This window comes from Amblyomma maculatum, chromosome 10, assembly GCF_055883805.1.
Source record: "Amblyomma maculatum isolate TAMU_Amacu chromosome 10, ASM5588380v1, whole genome shotgun sequence".
Taxonomy (NCBI): domain Eukaryota; kingdom Metazoa; phylum Arthropoda; class Arachnida; order Ixodida; family Ixodidae; genus Amblyomma; species Amblyomma maculatum.
The window spans coordinates 67,073,119-67,099,023 of NC_139353.1; positions in this window are offsets into that span (position 1 = coordinate 67,073,119).

Sequence of the window (25,905 nt, forward strand, 5' to 3'; positions counted from 1 at the left end):
TTTGCACACAGGTCTGATTCAGTATCGAATCCTGCACGTGGCGGCCACTTTTCAATGCAGGCGAAAAGTAATGCTCCCTTGTGGTGTACGATGTTAGTGCATTACGCGTATGCCCTTGTGGTGTGTTATGTTACTGCATTACTCATGTGTCAATGATTGAGAGGTTTTCAGACAGTAAACTTAGCATACCCCAAACAAGCGCCTTTTTCGAATTTTAAACTTCGTTCGAGTTCGACGACCCGAAATCTACCTGATAATATCAAAATAGCAGTGTGAGGCGATGATTTGGGAGGTTGTTAGTATTGCTTGAAAGACGGAGATGAGGTCGTCTAAGGAGATTTTAATCTTAACATTTAAAGCTACGGTAAAGTGAGGACAAGAAAATGTGTCTGTGGTTAAGATGAGGTCAAATGCCCACGTCAGGTCATGGGCGTTGTTTTCTACTCTCTAATAGACTACTTCAACAAGTACATTTATCTTTCGTGAAGATGTTCAACAGAAAAGAACAATTATTTGCTTTCTTCAGTTATCATGTGTTGCCTTCGTTCGTATTTTACAGGAATAATGCGATCAGTGTGGCTGATCCTTTGGTAATTAATTTCGCTGCTGAGACCGTAATATTTGCTGTTATTCTTCAAACATTACTTATTTTTGTCGAATATGGTGTGGTTCTATCACGGTGTGGCTATTTGCGTCAGAAGAGAGATTTCCTTTCCATGTACAGGTGACAAATTATTAGCTTTTTGCACACCCAACTGGGACAAAAAAACGAGTTTGTCGAGAACCGAGATGCAAAGAATGAGGTGTCGAAAGCTATTGGTTTTGCCGACGTTTCAACCGCTCTACCACGTGTCTTTTCCGACTTCACACACCTCCAGACAGACGAACTTGTGAATTCGCAGCAAAGGCTCCGCATCTGGTCTTTATTTTAGTTATTAGGAGGACTTTCTTATTGCAACTACATATATAGCAAGTAAATAAACTTTCCAGCTTTTTTATTTTGCTTTGCAGTAGATATGTTATCGATATAGGTAACTCACTTCGGTTTGGTGAAACAGACAGTACAGGCGAAAACGTTTTCAGGTATTGTAAAAAGCAATTAAAGCCATTTTATTCACAAATATATCATCATCAACAACAGCATGACTATACCCACAGCAAGGCAAAGGCCTCTCCCATATTTCTCCACTTAACTTTGTTGTGTGCTAGCTGCATCCACTTGACCCCTGCGCACTTCTTAAAATCATCCGCCATCCTAACTTTCTACAGCCCCCTGCTACGCTTTCCTTCCCTTGGAATCCAGTTTGTTACCCTCAGCGACCATCGGTTATCCTCTTTTCGCACTACATGTCCTATCTAGGTCCATTTCTTGTTGTTAATTTTCAATAGAATACCGGTAACTTGAGTTATTTCTCTGACTCACTCTGCACGCTTGCTATCTCTTAATGTTACCCCTACCATTTTTGTTCCATAGCTCTCTCGGTTGTCCTCAACCTAAGCAGAACTCTCTTGGTTACCCTCCATGTTTCAGCCCCATATGTGAATATAGGCAAGATGCAACTGTTGTATACTTTCCTCTTGAGCGATTCCGGTAAGCTGCTAGTCATAATCTGCGAGTGCTTGCCAAATGCGCTCCATCCCAATCTTATTCTTCTTGTTATTTCTTTTTCATGGTCAGGATCTGCGGTTACTACATGTCCTAAGTAGACATATTCGCCTACTACTTCCAGTACTTCGCTACCTAATGTAAACTGCTGTTCTTTCCCGAGGCTGTTGAACATTACCTTAGTCTTCTGGATATTGATTTTCAAGCCTACCTTTCTACTTTTCTTGCCTAGGTCATCATTCATTATTTGCAGTTCATCCCCCGATTTACTTAACAAAGAAATGTCATCAGCAAATCGCAGATTACTGAGGTATCCTCCATCTACCCTTATCCCTTACTGCTCCCATTCCAAGTCTCAGAACTGTTCCTCTAAGCAAGCTGTGAATAGTACTGGGGAGATCGAGTCTCCTTGCCTAACACCTTTCTTTATGGGAATTTTGTTACTTTATGTAGAACTATGCTTGCTGTGCAGCCACTATATATGTATTCCAGCACTTTCACGTACGGCTCGTCTACCCCCTGATTTCGCAATGCCTGCATCACCGTCGAGGTTTCAACTGATTCAAATGCTTTTTCGTAATCAATGAATGCTACGTATAAGGGCTGGTTATATTCCGAGCATTTTTCTATCACCTGATTGAAGGGTTGGATATGATTGATAGTAGAGTACCGTTTCTGAAACCCTGCTTGATCCTTTGCTTTATTGCAGTCTAAGGTTGTCCTGATTCTATTAGCAATTACCTTAGTAAATACCTTATACGTCACAGCCTGTAAGCTGATTGGTCTGTAATTGTAAAGGTGCTTAGTGTCGCCTTTCTTATGAATGAGGATAACGTTTGCAGTCTTCTATAGTTCCGGTACCGTCGATGACACCAGGCACTGCGTATACTAGGTGGCCAATTTTTCTAGCACGATATCCCCCACTTCTTTCAGAAAATCTGTAGTTATCTGATCCTCTCCAGCTGATTTCCCCCTTTACATAGTTTCTAGTGCTTTCTTGACCTCGTCCTTCGTCACTGGTGAAACGTCTGACTGTTTTTCCCGCCCGCCAATCTAATTACGGTCCCGACTACTTTGGCTACTGTAGAGATCACTATAGACCTCCTCGGATACTTTGACTATCTTGTCCATATTTGTGATGACATTGCCCGCTTGGCCCCTTATCGCATACAACTAGTTTTTGCCTATGCCCAAGTTTTTCTTTACCACTTCAAGGCTTCCCCCTTTCTTTACAACACGCTCAATTTTCTGCATGATATACTTCCTTATATCGGCCACCTTGCTCGTAGTGATTAGCTTTGATATCTGGGCCAATTCAATCTGGTCTGTTGGATTAGTAGCTTTCATACTCTGGCGTTTCTTAGTCAAATATTTCGTCTCCTTAGAGAGCTTACCGGTATCCTCTCTAACTATCCTACTACCTACTTGTACCGCGCACTCAGTAATGATATCTCTGAAATTATTGTTCCTTGCTTCTAGGGTAATGTCGCCATCCTCGGTTAGAGCTGAATACCTATTCTGTAGCGAGATCCTGAACTCTTCTGCCCTCTACCTCACCGCTAATTTGCTGATGGGTTTCTTTCTTACTAATCTGTTGCATTTTTTTTTTTGAGATTTAGGTTAATTCGGGACCTCACCGTCCTGTGGTCACTGCATCGCACTTTCCCAATTACCTCTACATCTTGAATAATGGCTGGGGTTGAACACATTACGAAGTCGATTTATAAATAGGAAGATAATAAAGAAATTATACTCCGCTGCGCAATGAATATTCTCAACTTTGGCAGAACATTCTGAAAGTCAATAAAAGCACTGACTCTTTTTATTATGACAGCGGTCTTCAACTTGCTATGGCAATTGTTCGTATTGTTTTGATGTTCTATTGCCGCGAAACCTTCAAAACTGCATTTGTTGTTTTTTAACAGCCGCAAGCATGCGGCCTTATCACTCTGATTCTGGATCCTGTATCAGTCCTGTATTCTTTGTTTGTTAATGCTCGATACCGCGAGTCGCACCATTATCCGTTCCGTTGTAGCGCAAGATGCACTGAAATCGGCGTCGTAGATTCCGGTCACTCGTGCATCTTTCTACAATGTTCCAGTTTCTGCTGGTAGAAGTTTGCGACGTTATCTAGATTGTTCTGAGCAGCCTTTAAATTGAGCGCTCACGAGTGCGACGGGAATTCTTTGTTCGACGATCGACAAGCCCGTTTGTTGCTATCGCCGTTGCCTAGTTGCTTAGTTTTTTGCGGGCGCAAGTCATCCCCATAAAGAGTTAATTTCAGTACCTTCAAGCCTGTGTTGTCCTTTTGTGTTAAGGGCCCTGTCATCTCTACGTGACAATATCTTTGTTCATCGTGAGCTAACATATGGTACAGCTATGCGGCGTTGCAATAAAAGTTTTGTTAGGACGCTTTTAGTAACCAGTGCAAGAGCAGGAGTAGTTTTTGATATTTTTGTGACAGCTGTGTTAGCCAATGACATCCCTGCACGTGTCTTCTGCGAGTGGTGCAAGCGAAACTGAAGGCTTGCATTCTAAAATTAATAAAAGCATTGTTATAACAACTGTTCAGTAAGCGCTATTTTAAAATCATGGACTGAATTCTGAAGGTTGGTGCTGAAAGACATGCCGCCTGTCGTGCGCAGAACGTTTCTTGCTCACCACACGGAACGATCAACCCAAACATCAAATCTGCTGTATTGTTCTTTTTTTACCAATATAATAAATCCCTTTCTTTGTGGAAGATGTGAAGAGGTGTATAATTTCCAGAAATCACAGCTTAATGAGAATATGTTTTCTTTTCTAGTAATGATGAGCACAGAGGTAAAATTACTTGCAACCAATGCATATCTTATAAATCAATGATTGGAAAGGCAAAGGAGTATAGCGTGCTACATCATTAGCGCTGAAATAATATTTCAGTATTTTGCATTTCAAATTGCTAACACACAAGCATTGGACAGTCTATTAACTATATTCTGATCAGTTGTACTTTGGGCCCTACATAAGCAAACACACTTTCAGAGGCGTTCAGATTTTTATAAGTAGCATCTGCAGACCTGTCATGAAATCTACGTTACATTATCTAGGCTGCTATTTCGTGAATCAAGGAATTGAAACGTTAAACACGCTAGATTGTCGCTCTTGGCTTTTGTTACTGAACTTTACTGCCTTGCATACAGCAAACGTATTGCAACTTTCAAAATCCTTTTACAGTTTTCCTAAGTTTAAAAAAAAATAGAATGCTTCTGCTGCCCAAGCTTTATATTCAGTGAAAAAGAGCTGTGATTTTTTAATAGTACACGAAATAAATATATTTTCTAGATACAAAGCAACGCAATACATTTTCGGAAACACCGCTCAATGTAGGAAAAATTGCAAAACCTGGACAGAAAGTCAGAGTTAAGGTGCGAAATTATGTGCATATCATTTATAATGAAATGCAGAACATTTACCATTAGTTTAGAATTTGGTACAGTGCCAGTCTGCTTATAAAAGATGATTGAGGAGATAAGAGACGAATAGACCATTGCAAAAACGGCTAAAGAGAAAAGACAAGGGAATAAATTAGGCTATAAATGCCTATTACGGTGCATTGATGCTTAATGCTATAACATAAAATGATATGAACTGTACAATCTGACAAATGGGTTAGTAGTGTGTGGCTTGGTTTTGCCTGGGCCCCAAGATGACTCAGGCTATGGAGACGACATAGTGGATGGATGTGAAAAATTGGAGCATTTGGGGTTCTTTAATGTGCGCCGACATCGCACAGCACACCAGCGCCTAGCTGTTCGCCTCCACCGAAAAGTGGCCGTGAAGGCCTGATGTCGATCCCGCATGCATAGGCAGAATAGTATAGTAGAGCGCTCTCACCACTCCCTCAGTCCGAGGGGGGGGGGGGGGGATAACAGTGTGTACTGGATAAAAAATGCGTACTTGATGAAGAATGCATAAGGGTAGCATGAAATGCAAAGTTAGCGCTCTTGAATTGTCTACTGCGATATAAATATGCACACAAAAATTACTTACATGTCTTTGTTTTGTGAAAGAGTTGAAAGAATCTCAATCATAGCAGTTGGAGGCATTGAGCAGAGCTTCAGCATGAAATATTTATAATGTGCACTTTCGTCAGCATAAACAGGGATGATAAGCAATATATATTCTACAGTGTGGATAGAGGTGGAGTTGTCAAAATGCAGACTGTTATTTTGCGACAGCGATAAATGCAGCGTTCATGTGACGCCTGTTGAAGAGATACAATCGGACTTTCTTCTCGAAATCTTATGTGTATAAATGGCAGGAATATTTGGTTTTGGAGATAAGTGTCAGAAGTTGTAAGCTCTGCTGTGTAAGGCCACCCAAGAAAGACAGGTCACGGCAGATAGTTCTGAAAAAATGTGATTCCCTGGAGAAGGTAATGGCAACCCACTCCAGTATTTCCTACCAAGAACAACCTATGGGCGATTCCTAGTAGCTCCAGGACGAATGAAACGGCTGGGTTTAAAGCCTAAAGGACGCTCAGTTGTAGATGTGTTGGGAAGCGACCGGAAAGTTCGATGTTGCATGGAGGTATATCACATAGCAGCATGGAATGTAAGATCTGTGACGCAAGGTAAACCGGATGTCGTCAAGCGAAAAATAGACAGATTGAACATTGATATCTGGGTATCCACGAGCTCAAGTGGACCGGAATGGGAGAATTTAACTCCGGCGACCATTATGTTTTTATTGTGGGCACGAATCCAAGAGAAGGAATGAGGTCGATCTCTTAGTAAACAGAAGAATGGGCAAAGCAGTGTTACGGTGCAACCCCAAAAACGACCGAATGATTTCACTTCGAATCCAAGGTCACCCTTTAAACATAACAGTTATCCAAATCTATGCACCGACCACTACTGCTGAAGAAGCTGGCGTTGAGAGATTTTATGCGGACCTACAATACATTTTAGACCGCACCCCATCATCAGACGTCGTTTTTCTCATAGGAGACTGGAATGCTAAGGTCGGGAGTGAAGAAATATCCGGAATTATCGGCAAGTTCGGTCTTGGCGAGCCAAATGAAGGTGGGCGCTAATAGAGCCAAATGAAGCTAGTAGAGTTTTGTCAAGAAAACTACCTGACCATAGCGAATAATAATTTTCAACAGCACAAGAGGCGCCTGTACACATGGACTTCACCGGACGGCCTGTACAGGAATCAGATTGATTATATTCTTTGCCGGCAGAGATGGAGAAGCGCTATACAAGCAGTAAAAACAAGGCCTGGGGCCGATTGTGGTACCGATCATCAGCTTCTTGCTGCCAAAATTAAGCTTCGATTGAGGAAAACGCAGAAAACCAGAAGGCCTTACAGGTATGATCTGGATCAAATTCCATAATAATATGCTGTGGAAGTGAGGAATCCATTTCAAGAGTTAGATCTAGAAGACAGAGAGCCCGAAGAGATGTGGACTGATGTTCGTAATATAATACAAGAAGTTGCTACTAAGGTACTTCCAAAGAAAAAGTAATGCACGAACGCATACTGGTTATCTGAAGAGGCTTTGCAAATAGCTGAGGAAAGGAGGATATGGCAAAATTTATGGGGGAAAGATAAAGATAGAAGATTCTCAATGCGGATTTTCAGAAAATATCAACGAGAGAAAAGAATGCCTTCCTGAACATACAGTGCCAAGCAGCTGAGGACAACAGCCAATTAAGGAACACAGGAGCTCTGTATAAGGCAATCAAATATTTTAAAGGCAGCTTCTGTGCTATGCTGGGCGTGATAAAAGAGGCAAGGACCTCACTGAGGCCTCAGAGATAAAGAACAGGTGGCAGGAACACACAGAACTGTACAAGAAGGACCCGAGTGTGCAAACCCAACATAAGACGGTTGTAATTACTGACCTCGAGCCAGGCATTCTGAACAGTGAATTTGAATGACCCTTAGCCAGCCTTGCTAAGAACAAAGCTAGCGGATTTGATGGCATTCCAGCTGAATTGCTCCAAAACCTCAACCATGACGCTGTTAACATTCTTCATACATTATGTCAGAAGATTTGGACAACCCTGCAGTGGCCACAGGATTGGAGGAGGTTAGTTTACATCCCCATTCCAGAGAAAGGCAGTGCCAAAGATTGTCCAAACTACCGCACGATCGAGCTTATTTCGCATGCTAGCAAGGTGATGTAGGAAATCCTACAAGGTGGGGTGCAGCAGCACGTGGATCGGGAGCTTCCGGACGTGCAAGCTGGGTTTCAAAAGACAGAGGAACTAGAGACCAAATTGCCATCTTCGCTGGATCATGGAAAAAGCAAGAGAGTTCCAGAAACCCATCTACTTCTGCTGTATTGATTATGCGAAAGCGTTTGACTGCGTAGATCACAGCAGATTGTGACAAGCTCTCCAAAAGATGGCAGTTCCAATTCACCTCATCTGTCTCCTCAGGAGTCTGTATGAAGGGCAAGAGGCCACAGTCAGAACTGGGCATGGTCTTACTGATTGGTATCCGATTGAGAAAGGAGTGAGGCAAGGCTGCATACTGTCGCCCTGCCTATTTAACCTATATGCAGAGTGCATCATGAGGAAGGCTGGCCTGGACGAGTCTTCAGCTGGAGTGAAGATTGCTGGAAAACGTATCAATAACCTTAGATATGCGGATGATACCGCTTTAATTGCAGAAAGTGAAGTGGAACTCAAGAGAATTTTGATGCGCGTACAAGAAAAGAGTGAGAAGTTTGGGCTTAAACTGAACATTAAAAAGACAAAGATCATGGCGTCTTGCCCTATCAAGTCCTAGAGCATCACTGGACAAGAAGTGGAAGCTGTGACAGATTTTCTCTTCTTGGGCTCCAAGATTACCTGGGAAGGAGACTGCAGCCATGAAATTAGGAGACGCCTGCTGCTGGGAAATAGAGCAGTGGTTAGCCTTGACCACCTAGTAAAGAGCAGAGACATTAGTCTGCCAACCAAGATCCGTATAACACATGCTATGGTCTTTCCAGTTGGGATGTATGGATGTGAGAGTTGGATTGTGAAAAAGGCTGACTTCCGAAGAATTGACGCGTTTGAATTGTGGTGCTGGCTAAGACTCTTGAGAGTGCCTTGGACTGCCAGAAGATCAAATCAGTCGATATTGTCGACCATAAACCCTGACTGCTCATTGGGGGGTCAAATTCTAAAGTTAAAGCTCAGCTAGAAGTTATGTGATGAAGTTATGTGATGTTAGGAAGATAGTGAGAGACCGGAAAGCGTTGCGTGACATGGTCCATCGGGTCACGAAGAGTCGGACACGACTGAACAACTGAACTGAACTGTCAGCACTGGAGCTTACCAACATATCACAGCCAATAGAAGTATTTCTTCAACCAATCCCTATTCTAGACAAAATTACGCCCAATGTTTCTCGCCATAAAGCTTGACATGACGATGTGCGCTGCCATTAAGAAGCAATGCAATATAAATATAGAATATATGAGCTGCATCTCCTTGGCCAGCCTTTAGTTATTTATGCTGACGTGGGCCTAAGCTGTTTCAATATTGCTGCTATATCAGCCTTATAATTTTTCCGCAGAAAACAAGGAGAAATTGTATCGCTCGCAACAGCATAAGCATTTTTTCGGCTGGTTGTAGAACGCGATTACTTCTGTCAGACTAAAGGCTATACAGACAAAGCGATCTAAGGGCATTCGTATGTCCTTGGCCTGGCCAACGACAAACCACAATGTTATCAGCGAAGGAGAAATTTCGTATGGACAATGGCAAACTTGATAAGATGCTCACATTTTGCATGAAAGTAGTAAAAAAGATCAAGTTACTATATTCTTTAAAAAATATTTTTTCTTATTTGAAAATTACGCGACATATTGGGATGAACAATTTCAGATAAATAAATGAAGATGCGCTTACAGATATTTTATTTTAACAATTGCTATTTCCGAATGAAACACTTCCCATCCACTCATTAATAGTGAACGGTGATGACTGCTGGCAAGAGTTCTGGATTAGACAATTTGGATGAGCTGCACCAGAGCTTGTTTGACAAAAACACAATATATTAAACATTTCAGCTATCTTGTTACACTAATGAAGTGAGGAGGGCAATTGTATGTATGATATCATTAACAAGTTCATGAAAGTAGGCGGCAGAGTAGCCAGCGAAGGCACTTGTAAATTACCTCAGCAGACAAACGAAACGTGAAAGACAGGATAGATCTGAAAGAGTTATGAAAAGTAATTAATTGGCTTAAAGTGTACAACATCAAGAAAACTGTATGTAGAAAATCTAAGAGGATATAAAGATAGTTGCAGCTTAGAAGAGACGATGGGAAAATTAGACAGGTAAACATCACTTGTATCCTCAGAGGGACAAGACAGACAATTGCATTGCTGAATGTGACGTCATAATAAAAGTAACCGATGTGTGCAATAGCGCTCGCTTGCGTCGGAACGAAGGCTAGATTGATCTTTAGCGACAGTAAAACTGCTCTCTGGAATATCGGAAAAGGCACCGCTCGAATTCTAAAAGCTGCAACTAAAATTGATCGCAAAATCACCCTAACTTGGGTCCCAGCACACACGTCCGTCCCCGGCAACGAGGCGTCCCATGATTTAGCCGGGCAAACGCGGAGCCGCCCGACAGCCAGGCGATGGACGAACGTTTGCAAACCTATAAAGAAATAATCGAAAATTATAGATTAGGAACACGTCTGATGCCGCCACCGGATCCTAGCTTAAATAATAAAGAGGCCATAGCCTGGCTGCGATTACAAGCCGGAAATTTCCCGAACCCTGTCTGGTTGTTTCACACCCAGATAGAGGAGAGAAAAACAATAAATGTAAAGCCTGCGAGGCGAGGGGGACCCTCGACCATATAATTTGGGAATGCCCTAAGTCTCCGGGCGCTAGGGACAACATTAAAAGTAGAGAAGCCTGGGTAACCCTGCTGCGAAGCGACGTCCCCGCTGACCAGCAGAAAGCCGTCCGCCTGGCGGCTGAGGCCGCGAATAACCAATGTATATTCGCCAGTCCTTAGTCGCGGAGGTTCCAGCCCCCGTTCCTCAGGCCTGCGTGCCAGGAGCGGGGAGTAGGGGGCCTCCTAAAACGGTGGAAATTAAAGTTTTAATCAATCAATCAACCGATGTCTGCTTTACTGAACTATATACTCGCATAAGAATTGAAGACAGTAGTGAAGTACACAGTCAACGCATTAGCCAGCAACGGATAGCAATCCGACGTTCAATCATTAACGATGGATTAGGCAAATAATGTATTGGAAGCATGAAATGGGAGACGAAGTCGCGGATGATCAGATGTCTATAGACTTGGAGAAGCACAGTGGGAATATCGTGCTAGAAAAACTAACCACGTTGTGTAGGCAATGAATGATAACGGCGGCCTCAGAATCAAAGAAAAGCGCTAACATTACTCTCATTCATAAAAAAAGGGTGCCCTCAGGACTTCAAACTTTTAGATACCAATCGGTGGAGGCAGGGTTCCTTGATCGCTGTTGCGCCTGGCTGCTTCAAGGCGACGAGCTGAGCATGGAACGAGCTCAGTAAATCCCTAAAGTGCTGGGACGGACTGGTAGCGAACTTGCTTTGCCTTTGGACAAAACCATAAACACTTTCAGCCAAGGTATGTTCAGTTCCGAAATAAGTGCGACCCCTCTGCCTCACGTAGCACTGCGCTCCACTGGTTTTCAATCTGCATCGTTTTAGGCCCTGTCTTATTCACGCATTTGCTCCCAAATAGATTCATTCAGGTTGAGATCTAGCTGGTCATTATCGGCAACAGTCTAGTCCTTTTACATTAGAGCCCTAGTGGTGCCATGAAAAAATTAGGCAACTCAGCCTAACTTGATATTTATTTATTGATATTGCTACGCGTTACGCCATTACCTGCGCGATCCCGACTAGGTGCGCTACTGACATCACTACTTTCCTCATCGACAACGTGAGGCTATAACACGGTGCCCCTCGGGAACTACTCACAGGTTGTGGTCGCTGCTTCCTCTCCAGAATGGTTGACGAGCTACTTCGTGTGTGCACCGTCCGCCACATTTACCACCGCCCCCCCCCCCCCCCAGAACGCCTCAACCGCACGCTCGCAGGTATGTAATCATTGTGTGTCTCCGGGTACCATCGGTATTGGGACATTAATCTACCCTTTTTACCATTTGCCTATAACGTTTCTTGTCATGATACCGCTAGCTACTCTCCCTTTTACATGCTCATTGGCCGACGCTAATTAGTCCACTTTCATACATCGCTGCCCACACTGACACCGCCACTAGAACTTACGCTCGTGATGCCATATCCCGCACTAATGATGCTCGCCACATTGCACGCGACAAGCTCTTTGTCTCCAAAGCCTCCCAGCTATCCCGTTATAACAGTTTCCATCGCGATGTGCCCTACGCCCCAAGCTCTCTCGATCTGCTCTGGCTCCCATCACGCCGGGTGAGCTAGTGCGAAAAACTTCTACCAAACTACGCGGGCAGCTACCTTATCTTGCGCTGAGTCACCGACGTCACATTAAATGTCGAACATTTTGAACCCGAAGTCTTCAGCACCACGAGCTTCCGACATTGTCCATGTGACACGACTTAAGCCGTAGTATTCACGCCCAGCTTCGTTTACCTAGAACGCACCGGGAATGTTTTTCTGCGGCAGGGGTGATGTTATGTGGTGTACCGTGATGGCACTCAGCAAGTGAAGAAAGAAGTGTCTGTGTGTATGGACGCAGATCTTCTCCTCCCTTCCCTCTCCAAGATCTTAACGCTACGCGAAGCTATAGGCCGTCTTAGCAATTTCCTAGCATTTCACATCTAAAGAGTAATTGGCATCTAATACCGAGTCGATCACAGTTGTTTACAGCGCTCACCGATTCTCATGCGGAAAAACGGTAGCGAAGATCTGAAGTGCCCAAAGGATTTAAATGATAATCCGTGCGCCGCGGCGAGGCGAATAGTATTATGAATATCACAGGGGAAAATTTTCGCCGAATGCAATAAAACACCGAAAGTATTTCACTTTTGCTCTGATGCAGACTGTTCGAGCACTCCAGACAAGTGTGATCGAATCTGTAATTTACTTTGCAGCCTTCTCTCTCTGTGGACGTGGTCATACATTTCTAAAAAGCAAAGCATATGTTCGAGAGACTGCAGTTATAGACGAGACATTGAATGATAAAACGCTAGCTGAAGAAGTCCTGCGTTGCACCACTGGCTTCAAAACGCGTGACATTTTGAAGATGTGTATAAGTTATAGCCTTCAACAGTTAGATTCTGTTAGAAATAGGCGTCGGGCATTGTATTGATTTTCCCAAGGTTTTATCGATTTTTTCTGGCGTTTATTTAAAACACGCTTTTATGTTATATTGAAGAAATGGTTTTTGCGCCAACAATTGGCATTATCCTTCGACTGTATTGTTCTGAAAATCTTTCGCGCTAATAAATAAACACAATTTTTGTGTATTTATTGTTTTTTATTCAGCAGATAAGCTTATTTTATAATAGTTTAGGCAGAAGTTCTCACTTTAAGCTTTATTTCTGTAAGCGATTTATCAGGTCTATAAATAACATCAAGAAATAGAAATCAGCAGAGGGTAAACGCAAGTTTTTTTTCAAAGTAACGCCACAACTGCTTTTGATATCTATAATTGTCTTCTTACCAGAAAACGACAAACCGAGAAAAATGTGGTGTGCGTCATGCTGCCATTCTTCAATATTTCCACTCGATTGTTCTGCCACCTCGTGATGTGGATGTAGCTTCATGTGAGTGTCCTCAAAGAATGTAGTAAACCAATTAGAAAGGCGATTCATTCTATTTCGGTTGAGAAATCAAACAAAGAACACATAACCGGCAGGGGCCGATATGCTCTTAGGTGCAGACGTTAATCTACGAAGAAAATTATCAGTCCTCAATTCTGCATCTTTATTCAACAATACGACTGCTGCACACCGCCTGGAACTTGGAACTTTGCAGAAAAGTTGGAACGCTGATCGCCTAAAACTACTGCATAATAGCCAGCTACCTATGCACAGCATGCTCAGCATGCAGTGCGAAATGCCTTTTTATGTTCTAACTTGAATCGTTAAGGGGAATTCGCAATATGTTAATTGTTTTTAGTGGCTTATTTCAAAAAATGCATCCCAGCACAACTGCATAATGTTCCTCAGAACTCTGTAATACGCCTGCCTGCGAAGCCAGATTGGCAGGACTTTGAAATACGCAGGTGATAAATTGTTTGCTAAGTATGATAATGCTAAAAAGTATTTAGCAAACTTGGGAGGATTATAGCCATAATGGTTACAGAAGGTACGGCGAGTGGTTGAGGTGAAATATGTCGAGAGAGAGAAGTATACAAACTTCTGTTGCACCAACAGGTCATAATTTTGCCACTATAATTTACAAGGCGAAATTGTACCTCCTTCACCAACTAGAGGCAAATCATTTCTCCGAGATTTCCAACTTTCGCTTCTTTTTTATATAAACTGGTCCATCATGATTTCTTATTTTATTAGCCGCCATTTATCATATACTTTACGTACCATACAAAAGAGCGCAAGATTATAAGACATGGAGGTGCATTTTTTGTATACCCGGGTTTAAAATCGACATAATTTTTTTTTCAGTTCCGGGAACAGTAAATCGGTGCATTGCACAGACTTCCGAAAGAGTTCAGAGCTATGTCATCGGGAATTGCAGCATTTGCATCATGCATAGCATAAATATTTTTTCGCTATTTTAATATAGGTAATTTCACTGTTTATGGCACATGGCAATCACGAGGGAGAGTGGTGCAAAAGGAAAACGTGTTTAATTTTTTTTTTTCAAAATATACAAAGCTAAATGCACATGAAGTGTATATTGGTATTCTAAAGAGGAAGATGTACGTTCAAAGATGAAAAAGAAGCTTTCGCGCGCTGTTGCCAGTACCATCGCTATCGGTGTGTGCTCTGGACCTACTCGTACGTGGCTTGTTCAAGGCGGGCTCCTAGATCGCGTCCCAGTACATCTAATAAACTTCTATCCTACTTTTGGTCGAGTCGCGGGTTAGAAACGCCGGTCCTTGAGCTCTGTAGCCGCACGCTTTCTACACCTGTGATGCCAGACGGCGTCCGACATCAAGGCATGCAGCCAGGTTCAATTGTCACCTGCGCCGGCTTCCTTCATCAGCAGGACCCGGCTATCTTCAGGGGGACTGATGAGCACGATGTTTAATACAGGCTCACTTCTAAGAACGGGTGAGCGTCTGCAATAAATGGAACGACGAGACTAAATTGAACAACCCAGTATTTATCTCACCGCCCTGGCAAACTTGTGGTACCGTTACCGTGAAAGCGACATCCTTTCGTGGGCTGCATTTAAAACGACGCTCCCAGAAGTCTTTGGTCGCCGGGCTGACGGGAAATTGCGCGCCGAGCAATGCTAGCGTAAATGGTTGCAGCAGGTTGGCGAAAGCTTTACAAGCTATATCGAAGACGTCGTCGAGGTATACAACGTGCGGACGCCACCGGGCCAGAGGCCGCAAAGCTATAAAACATCTTGAAGGGTTTTGACCATTACGCCTTCCCGATGTCAGCATGCGACTTGCTTACCCCATCTAAGAAGTCTTCCCGCTCTGGCAGAGCTTCGAGGAGCTGCGCAAGCAGATAGTGTTGACGCATCAGCCCCAAGCACAGGTTGAATTGCTCTCCGGACTGGCGCCTGCAGCAGACAACTCATCGTTGCTGCAGAAAATAAAACATTTATTCGTGAAGAGATGGTGCGGCAGCTTTCCCTTCTTTCTGGCCCTCAAGATCAGCCACACTATTTTGCCCCGCCATTGCTGCAGGCTATCCAGGAGCAGGTTGCTCAGGCGCTTAGACTTGCCATCCGCCTTCAGTTGTCGCTGCTGCTCATCTGACGTATACCGACGCCGTTCCACGACTTGCCGCCGCTCCTATAATCTATGATGGTGTCACCACAAAGCCTGTCGCCGGTTCTTTTACTTAGGCCGAAATGGATGCAGGACAGCGGCCGCTAACTTACCCTCTGCCACCAGTGCCTATGCAAGCGCCAGCAACCTATTTTTCAACGGCTCCAAGACCCCGCAATCCCTATAGCCCGTCTGACAACCGGTCAATTCGTTACACTTGCGGGCTGGCTGGACACATTTCCCGTCATTGCTGAAACCGCCTTCTAGTGTCAGCACCACCTTCTCATGGATCTCGGCACCGGTCTTCGACACCTCAGTATTCCGCGCCTACTGAGCCACCAGAAAGCCTTCATTTCTCTCCGGACCGCTCAGCCATATCCGACCGCCGTTCACCGTCGCCGCGACGGCGCTGCTCTATCTCTCCAATGCGACGTCAACAGAACGCTTCATGTGGGGAAATCTAGAGGCCGCAGTTCCTGAGGTAAGAACTGCGACCCCGTCTAACTTCCCAAGCCCTCATATATCGCCAGCCAGCCTTATTGAAGTTTTCATCGAGGGTGTTGCCGTCATGACTCTAATTGACAATGGTGCAGCGATTTCAATAATGGGCGCAAAACTTTGTAGCTCTTTAAAGAAAATGAGTGCGCCAATCGCAGGATCTTTGTTGAGAACGGCCTGCGCGCATCAAATCAAGCCTTTAGGAGCGTGCGCCGCTCGAGTAGTGATTCAGAATTGCCTTGTATACAATTGAGCTCATGCGCTGCCAAGGTTTTCACACGCTGTAATTTTTGGCTGGGATTTCCCATCGCATCATGCCGCTAAAATTTATTGCGCTCGCGCTGAAGTCGAATTTTCTGCGCTGCCCGAGCTCTTGTTAGAAAGTGCTGCCTCTAGTCTAGCCGCTAAAGCCCTCGTCGCCGAAGACATCGACATTGTTCCGTCTTCTGCCCTCCTTGTACATATTACTTCTGATTGCGTGTGCGACCAAACAGCCCTCTTCACCCCCCCCCCCCCCCCAGCACACACATTTCTGCGCAAAAAATGCCTTCCGTTGAAAATGCTGTACTCACTATTTTTGCTGGTTCCTGTGAGATCTGCCTCTCTAACCAGTTTGACTACTGTACTGCTTAGCGCCATGGTGAATGTTTCCGGAGCCTGCAACCCATCGCTTTTCTCTCCATGACGAAACTGACGACTCATCGGGCCACTCAGTGACTGTACTCAGCCCTCCACTTTCTGTACCAGCTTCCTCTTCCAGAGACCTTTTCCACCACTCCATTGACGCCAGTATTCCTGAGCTTCAGCGACCACAACGTCTTGACCTCCTTGAAAAGTTCAGCTCCTCCTTCGACTCCTATCAAAACTCACTGCGCCAAAGATCAACTGTCACTCATTGGATCGACGCTGTAGACCACACACGACTGCGACAGAGGCCCTAACATGTATCTGCACATTAGCGCCATAATGTTGAAGAGCATGTAGACCAGATGCACCGAACGGTGTCATTCAGCGCTCAAATAGCCTTTGGGCTTCGCATGTTGTACTCGTTAAAAAAAGGATGGTTCCATCCGTTTCTGTGTAGATAACCGCCGAGTTAATAACATCATAACGAAAGACGTCTGTCCGCTTCCGCGCATAGACGACGCACTGGACGACTCTCACGTGGTTGAATTCTTTTCCTTCCTAGAATTACGGTACAGATACTGGCAGGGATCGATGGAAGCGACCGACCGCTATAAAGCCGCTTTTGTTACTTCCGACGGCTTGTACGAATTCGCTTTTATGCCTTCCTGCTTTTACAATGTTCCTGCGACATTTGAGAGATGTATGGACACTATTTTGCGTGGACATGGAAGACCTGCGTCTGCTATCTTGACGATATCGTCGTCTCTTCTGCAAACTTCGACACACGCATCTATCACCTGAAGCAAGTTTTGACCTTCTCTTCTGATGCCGGCTTGCAGCTAAACTTCAAGAATTGTCGTTTTGGCGCCCGTCAACTGACAATTTTAGCGCACGTTGTCTCCAAGAAAAGGGTTTCTCCACATCCAGCCAAATTTTTGTGCTGTCGCTGACTTTGTCAAGCAGAGGTCCATCAAAGACCTTCGCAGCTTCGTAGGCTTGTCCTCCTAGTTTCGCAGCTTCATTTGAAACTTCGCCTCTCGTGCTGCCACTTTGACGCAGCTTCTGTCGGGCAGTTCCGACGTTTCGCTCTGGTCGCAGTGCGACGATCCCTTTAATACAGCATCGTGCCGCATCCTCAAGGTACCGCTTGTCCTGCGTCATTACGACAAACGGCCCATACTGAAGTATACACCGACGCAAGGGGTGTCGGTCTCGGCGCTGTGTTTGCTCAGCGCAAACATGGATTTGCTGAATACATCATGGCCTATATGCAAGTCGAAAGCTCACAAAGGCGGAGTCAAATTACTCGGTCACTTAAAATGAGTGTTTGGCAGTAGTTTATGCTCTGACCAAATTCCGCCCTTACCTCTGTGGCCACCACTTTGAAGTTGTGGCCGACCACCATGCACTGTGCTGGCTTTTCTCCTTGAAAACCCTATCCGGCCGTCTTGCTAGGTGGGTTCTTCATTTACAGGAATTTGACATAAACGTATTCTACCGCTCTGGTCGCAAGCATCAAGAGGCTGATGCCCTTTTTCGCTGCCCCTTTTAACTGACGTCACCAGCCTTTCCACCTTTGACGCCTCGGCATGTCAGTTCACATTAGTGACACGCCTTCTGCGCAGCGGACAGACCCCTGAGCGGCTTCTCTTATCGAGCTTCTCTCAGATCCATCTGCTGCGTCTCGATCACTTGTGCTCCGCCGCCAAGCATCACTCTTCGCCATTCGCAAGTAGCTTCTTTATCGTCGCAACAACTGTGCTGATGGTCGCAAATGGTTGCTAGTCATTCCCCGCCACCTTTGCTCGCGAGTCTGCGATGCTTTCACGCTGGCCCACAATACGGCCATGCGGGAGTGTTCAAGACCTACCATCGCCTACGCTTACGATACTATTGGAACGGCAAGTACAACTTTGTGCTCAGACACGTCACCTCATGCCTCGTCTGTCAACGTCGCAAGTCTCCTACTAATCTTCTGCTTATGTGTTGCAGCCGTTACCCTGCCATCATGTTCCTTTGAACACATCGGTATTGCTTTGTATGACCCGCTATCATACACAGCCGCTAGAAATCGTTGGTTGGGCTATCGTCGTGGTTGACCATCTGAGGAGATATGCAGACACCGCTGCTCTTCCATCTTCCACAACCTCGGACGCAGCCTTATTCATTTTGCAGCGATTGGTCTTACCCTACGGCGCATCTCCTGAACTACTCAGTGATAGATGCGTGTCTTTTTATCTGACGTCGTTAAACGTCTACTGAACACGTGCCACATACTTCATCGAACCTCTACCGCCTATCATTCACAGAGGGACTCACCGAACGCTTTCACCGTACCCTTGACGACATGCTCTCCAAGTACGTCTCCTTTGACCACGCTGATTGGGATCTCCTCCTTTCATATCTGACGTACGGATACAATACTGCTAGAACTAACTTTTTCTCTCCGTTTAATCTTTTTTACGACCGCCGCCCTGATGCTCCACTAGATACCATTCTTCTCTAACAAACAGACGAATATGAGCATACCGCTGCTTTTGAAGTTGCTTGACACTCAGAGGAGTGCCGCAAATTGCCCGGTCTCTCACAACTGAAACCTAGTCCTAAGAGAAATTCCGTCGCCACAACCATCAGACGATACCGCAATTTTCTTCTGGCAGTCTTGTGGGACTCTGTATTCTATGAGGTACTCCCAGACTCCCAAAAAACGTTCTTGTACTGTCGGCAGTGACATCGCTATCGGTGTGTGCTCTGGACTTACTCGTACGCGGAAACTTCTTGACGGGCTCCTAGATCACGTCCCAGTGCTTATGGTAAACTCTCATCCTACAGTATATATTGTTATTCAAGTTAGAGCTATTATTGTTGTTATGCCTGATACTCAAATCTTTTGTGGGGAGGTGGCTGCACTATTGCCCAGTATGGAGCCAAAATGACTGATCAAATGCGTTTTTTCCTGTGACGTTTTGTGGATAATGTTGTAATAATAAATGCAGTTGAAGACATACGTAATAATGGTAGGTGCTTGCGGAGAATAGCTCGGTGGAAAAACCTGTTAGGCTCAAGCGGATAATGTCTCTGCGCAGTGACAGGGAGCGAATACTGAATCCTGATTTCATTTGTGCTATTAATACCCCGCTGGGTTGGCGCAGTGGTTACGGCACTCGGCTACTGTTCCCAAAGACACGGGATCGAATCCCGGTCTCGGCGGCAGCTTTTTGATGGAGGCAAAAAGACGGCGCCCCTGTGCTGTGCGGTGTCAGTGCACGTTAAAACACCCCAGGGGGTCCAAATTACCGGAGTCTTCCACTATGGCGTTTCTCATAGCATGAGTTGCTTAGAGACGGTAAACCCCACAAACTTAATTAAACCAATTCTCCTGTTGTTTGACAAATCAAAATTGGCATCTCTCATAGCCTGAGCCGCTTTAGGATGTCAGACCATATACTACAAATCAACCAAATCCATTACTTATAGTTTATAAGTTTGCCTATTGCATTCAAGAATAATGTTTAGTTTATTGTTAGATCTTAAAAATAGTAAGTCAAATATTATATGTATTTACCACTGCTTCAATAATTCATTTTTGTACCCTACGGGCTTACGAGAACTATTATAGAGGTGAGGGGCTTCTGTACATCATTATATATATGAAATTCAAACAAGGTGACGAACATCATTGCATCGAAAAACAAATCGAGAAAATTGTGTTCGATTTGTACACAACAAAATATATTAAAAACTGATAAAGGTACAGTACACGGAACAAAAACAGCAGAGGAAAAAAAAAACAACGAAAGCAGTTTTATAATGTAAGTTTGTAAAAATTTGTTTAGTGCTTTGAGAAAGTGTTAGGTGTTGCTACTGAAGACGCGGAGAGGTGGTTCTATACTCGTTACAGGTCCTTGGCCGGAATGAGTACGAATAGGTGACTGTCGCTGCGAGAGGACATGACCATTGAAACAATGATCAGCACGTGGGGAGGTATCAGACGCTGCTGTAATGTACCGGGAGTTGAGTATCTGGTTATGGTAGTAGATTTTGAGAAAGTGGGAAAGCTGCGATAGTTGTTTGCGAAAAGACAGAAGGCGAATTTCAAGTGCCGCTTTCATATTAGTGAAGCTAGCAGTATGATTTTAATCGGTAATGAAAAAAATGGAAAGAACGATTTTGTACGCTTTTAATGATTTTAATTAAAATTGAATGTCCAGGATCCCATATCGAGCTTTAATATTCGAGGATGCGTCTGACATTAGTGACGTAGAGTTGTTTTTTAGAGGTGCTGGAGCTATATAAAATGCAGGTTTGAGATAGCCAATAATGCGGTTAGCTGTGGACGCAATGTATTCAATGTGTTGGTATCATGTCAGATTGTTAGAGGAATGTACGCCTAGATATTTGCGTGAATGAACCTAGTCATTTGAAGTATTATAAGCACGAACGTGGAGCAAGCTGACTGATTTCCACAGATCCTCATTAATTCGCATTTGCAGTTTTCAGTTCCATTAGCCAAAACACGCACCAGCCTGCAGTATTATTGGTGTTATTATATCGTTACTGCTTTCTATCTTGCGATATATGACACACACGTCAGTAAATACAGAAATGGAACTTGAAGTTTAGCTAGGAAGGTCATAGATGCCAACTAAGAAGGGTAACAGGGCCACACCGGACCCTTTAGGTACCACTAGAGTCACTGGTACTTCAAAAAAGTATGTCATTAGAAGTAAAATAATGTGTGCGATTAGAAAGAAACTCTGGAATCAAGTTGAAAACCAAATCATCAAGGTGTAGCTTGGGAGGTTTAATAGGAGTAGGTAGTGGTTAATTCTGTTAAATGCTTGAGCAAAATCAGGAATTATAAAGTAATTAAAGTAAAGCCAGTGCACAGAAATGCGTGAATATTATTACAGAATGCTAATAACTGCATTTGTCAAGAACAGTACTTTCTGATATTATTTGACTGGTATGAAAAAAAGCTTATTCCAAGAAGTTAGCGAGTCGTGAGAAAAGGACGCGTTCAAAGATTTTACTTGGAACTGATGTCAATGACATAGGTCTGTATTTGTACGGGTTATCTTTGTCGACGTACTTGTGAAGATGAATCACCTTCCCTTTTTCCACTCTTTCTGTAAAGAGCTCTTGCAGACATTTTGTGAATAGTTTTTTAAGATATTTGAAGTATATTATTAGCAACCTGCTTGAATTTGCACGTAATGCCATCGACGCCACACGAATATTTTGTTAGATTCTAAATAATCGAGTGGATATTAAATGAATCAAATAAGATCAGGTCTATCGAAAATAAATTAGCTGAATTGAAGGGGGGAAAGATGCTAGAGGATGCGGTGCAAAATGAATAGTTGAAAGCAAGATTAATTACAGAGGTACAGTTAGTGCCTGGTATTACATCACCTAATTTGTCAGTGCGAGTTATATATTGATTATCGTTACTGTTCTTGACATTCCAAAAGAGGTTAGGTTTTGTTTTAAGTAACATTAGAACAGTGGTGTTAAAGAAATTAAAGTATTGTTCCTTCAGAGTTCGGGTGTATTTTGCCGCGAAGGCGTAAACTGACCACACAAACTTGTGAAGTTTTGTGCATACATATAGTGAAGTTTGTTTCCAGTGGTGATTTTTTGCCCTTATGTAGTTGTATCATCTCATTTATAATATTCCATTATATCTTCGCATTTGTACGTACATATGTTTCGGAACTCTCCTGCTTTTTCTGTGCGCTCTCTGTTGCGACTATAATTTCACATAAATTACCCACAGTATACGACCGGTGACAGGTGTTCCTGTGCAATAAATGGAAAAAAGGATAGCGGCATTGGCCGTTAGACGTGTACAAAAATGCAAACAAGCGTCTTGTATGACAGATTCAATAAAGAATTTCCCGTCAAAGTGTTCATTTCTTGGCCTTTACGTTTTCATATCAGCGGTATGCACTGCTCTGCTGGTTTCGAACTGATATAGTTCTAGATTTCGTTTAATATTTTCTGTACTTATTCAACAGACAGAATCAGGGAAGCATTGATGTCAGTTATTTCTGCCACAATGTTTGTCACATACATATATGTTCTTTAATAATAAAGTTAATATTTTACCTTTGTCTTGGCAGTGCGTACTGCGTGGCATTCAAGAATTCGTTTGCAGCACCTAATACACAATGGCTATTGGCTATTGGCTGGAATTAATCATATTTGATCCATCGACCAATTCTATATGGAGGAGGACGCGCTGCAACGTGAGCCCCCCCCCTAACAAAATTTCCGGCTACGCCACTGCTCGCAACATGACATTTAAATATACGTACAAGTCTCCAATATATCTATGCAACTAAGCAAAGTCACTGCATATGATGAATCAAACAAGGCACATAAACATGTTCCGCAATCACAGATAGTAAAGTTTAAGCACAGAAAGACAGACGATCTAGGCAAGAACAAAGCTATGATCGCCACGCTTCGGTCGCGACAGCACTATATGGGTAGAATAATAGAGGAAGATTGGAAAAATCAATACAACAAATGTAGATTTTTAACTGCATGCACAGCGACAACAGTTATTCTGTACCCAAAATTAAAAAAGGGTATTGCTTTGGTTAAGAACTAAACATGCAGACAAAATTCAGCTACAAACGCCACGTTTTGAAAACGTGATAATCACCAGAAAACATCTTTAAACAATACTAAACACATTATGGTGAAGTATATAAGTTTTTGTAGAACAAACGTATTAGTGGCGCTAAGCACAATTTTTACAAAATATTTATGCACTCTATCACAACGTTGGCAGCCCTAGTTGTTTTTAGAACACCGGTTATTCGAACGCAAAGACAGCAAATGATCAGTCAGTCATGAGCAACATTTCGAATTGTGAAGCTGTCAGTCTTTTTTATGATAAACAAAACAAGTACTTATCGAAATTATTTGCCTTTCTTATATATAAATGAATTAATGGACAAATGGTGTGGTTTTAAAAGATCTGGGGCATGTTTAGAAAAACTCATAATTTCACAGGAAATGCGAAGCAATGAACGCGATAGCAACACATTGGAGAGCTAACTCGAAGAAGCATGGCTGAATGCGCGCACGAACATAAACATATCTCATCCCATGACAACGGAAACTCGCTGTGAAAATGCAGCAGTGCCTTGACATGGACGCTTTGGCGCAGGTGAAAAAAACGTTGAAATTCTTTTCTGTGACATGACGACAGTGACCACGGTGCTTCACCTCATTAGAGCTCGCTGCGTGCTGGGGGCGCCCTTGGTTCGCCTGAGATGTCTCTCGCCGGGCCGATGTTCCCTGGTCCTGGCTCGGAAGCCAAGAAGGAGAAGGAGCAGTAGCAGCCAGGGAGTAGACTAAAAGGAGAAACGTTTTATACAAGCTTTTAAATGATCTGACGAAAAAGGAGTTTTGGTGGAGACAATCTGCCGTTTAATTATGGTAGGTTATTTCCAATTCCCTAGCTGTGGAAACAAAGTTTAATCTGTACAGTCCAATCAGCGGGGCACAAGCATGGACTTGAGATGCCGCCCACTGCCGAGGGTGGTGCTTGAGCCTCCTCTCACATCTTTCAGTGGCGAGGGCTAGCTTCTCCGATGTTGATGACAATTTTGTGCATGCTGGCGGTGGAAATCCTTCACTAAGGTAAAGTAGCCGGAGAAGTCGTCCGTTGGCTCAGGTCATTTCCCTGGCGTTACTTCTCAGAAGTTCACCCGCCTGCTTCGAGAAGTCGGCGAGCAGGGTCAATGCTGATCGGTGACGCGCCTCCGAACCTTTAAACAAAAGATCAGGTTCCCGTGGTCGTCGCCGCGGGCGCCAATAAGATTAAGGTCTGAAAGAGCAGCTCCTCTCCGTCTCCATCGCTAAAGGAGAGGGGGGGGGGGGGGGGCTTGGGCGCAGCAGTAGGAAACAAAGGATCACTCCGCCATCCTCGGCGCCGCTTCGGTGTCTTTGGTCACGGTCGCTCACCGGCGCCCGCAAGGTCAGTTTCTGTTTTAAGGGGGATTAAGGTCTGAAAGGGCAGCTCGCCTCCGTCTCCATCTCGAAAACGGGGGTGGCGGAGAGGGGGCTTGGGCGCCTCATCAGGAAACAAACGGTCATTCCGCCGCCATCGGCGCCGCTTCGATGCCTTTTGGTCGCGGGCGCTCACCGGCGTCCGCAAGATGTGTAGGGCTGCGTAGAGCGGTGTATGAAATAAAAACGAGATGCAATAAAAGAACCAAAACGTTCCTGGGCCAATGTTCAGCTCCTCTTCGGCGCGTAGGAAGAAGCGTGAAAACGAAGAAAAAACAACCACAAACACAAAGCGCAACCGCGGAGAGAGCATAGTGTACGGGGAGAAGGGCGAGGGAGTACCAATAAGGGCTGCTACAGCACGGTGAGGATTCGCAGAAGGCACGAGAAAAAAGAAAGCCCCAAAAGAGAGACACATGGATTTTGAGAAAGCAGTTTGTCGAAGGCGAGGGAAATACCGACTTTGAAACACTGAGCGGGAATGGAAACCTGTCTTGTTTCGTCGTCCACCCCCACCTCCGCGGCCGGCGCGAGTTGACGCGACGAGCCCGCTCGCTATCTAAACGCCTTTGAAACTTAGTGCTCGGAAATGGTTCCTGGCTTTACGTGACTCCGTCTGCATGGGCGTTGCTACGAAATGTAGCCCCCAAGTTCGTAATGTTCGTGCCGAAATGTATTTTCGAACGAACCGGAAAAAGATTTGTAGACAAAACCCAGAACGCTTTCGAGCGCCGGTGGTTGTTTTGTTTGGCGGTTCATGACAGCACGAAAACATTTCGGGGGGAGGGGGGCTGAAGCCCCATAAGCCCCCCCCCCCCCCCTGACTACGCACCTGATTGTGACCAATCATCATCAGGAAAAAAGGGATTCTATGTTCGCAGATTATTTGCCGTATATGAAAAAGGGAATCAGGCACCGGTGATAAGCATACAATATTACACATGGAAACATAAAATGTCCCAATGAATACAGCGGTGATGAGAAAAATTGGGGTGTAATTGTAATAACAAAATTATGCTACTAAAAGACTAACTTTGTGACGAATAAGGGAGGGGGCAGTAGCAGACAGCGAGAATAAAGAGTTGAGAGTAGTTTTTTGGCGCTGCACGCAATGTATAAGTCGATATTTAGATGAATTTATGAAGATTGAAGCAGTTTTATATAGAAATACGAACATCACCCACTGGGCGCCAAGGATGGTTTTAGTGGCAAACAAAAAATCAAGTGTTGAAATAAGTG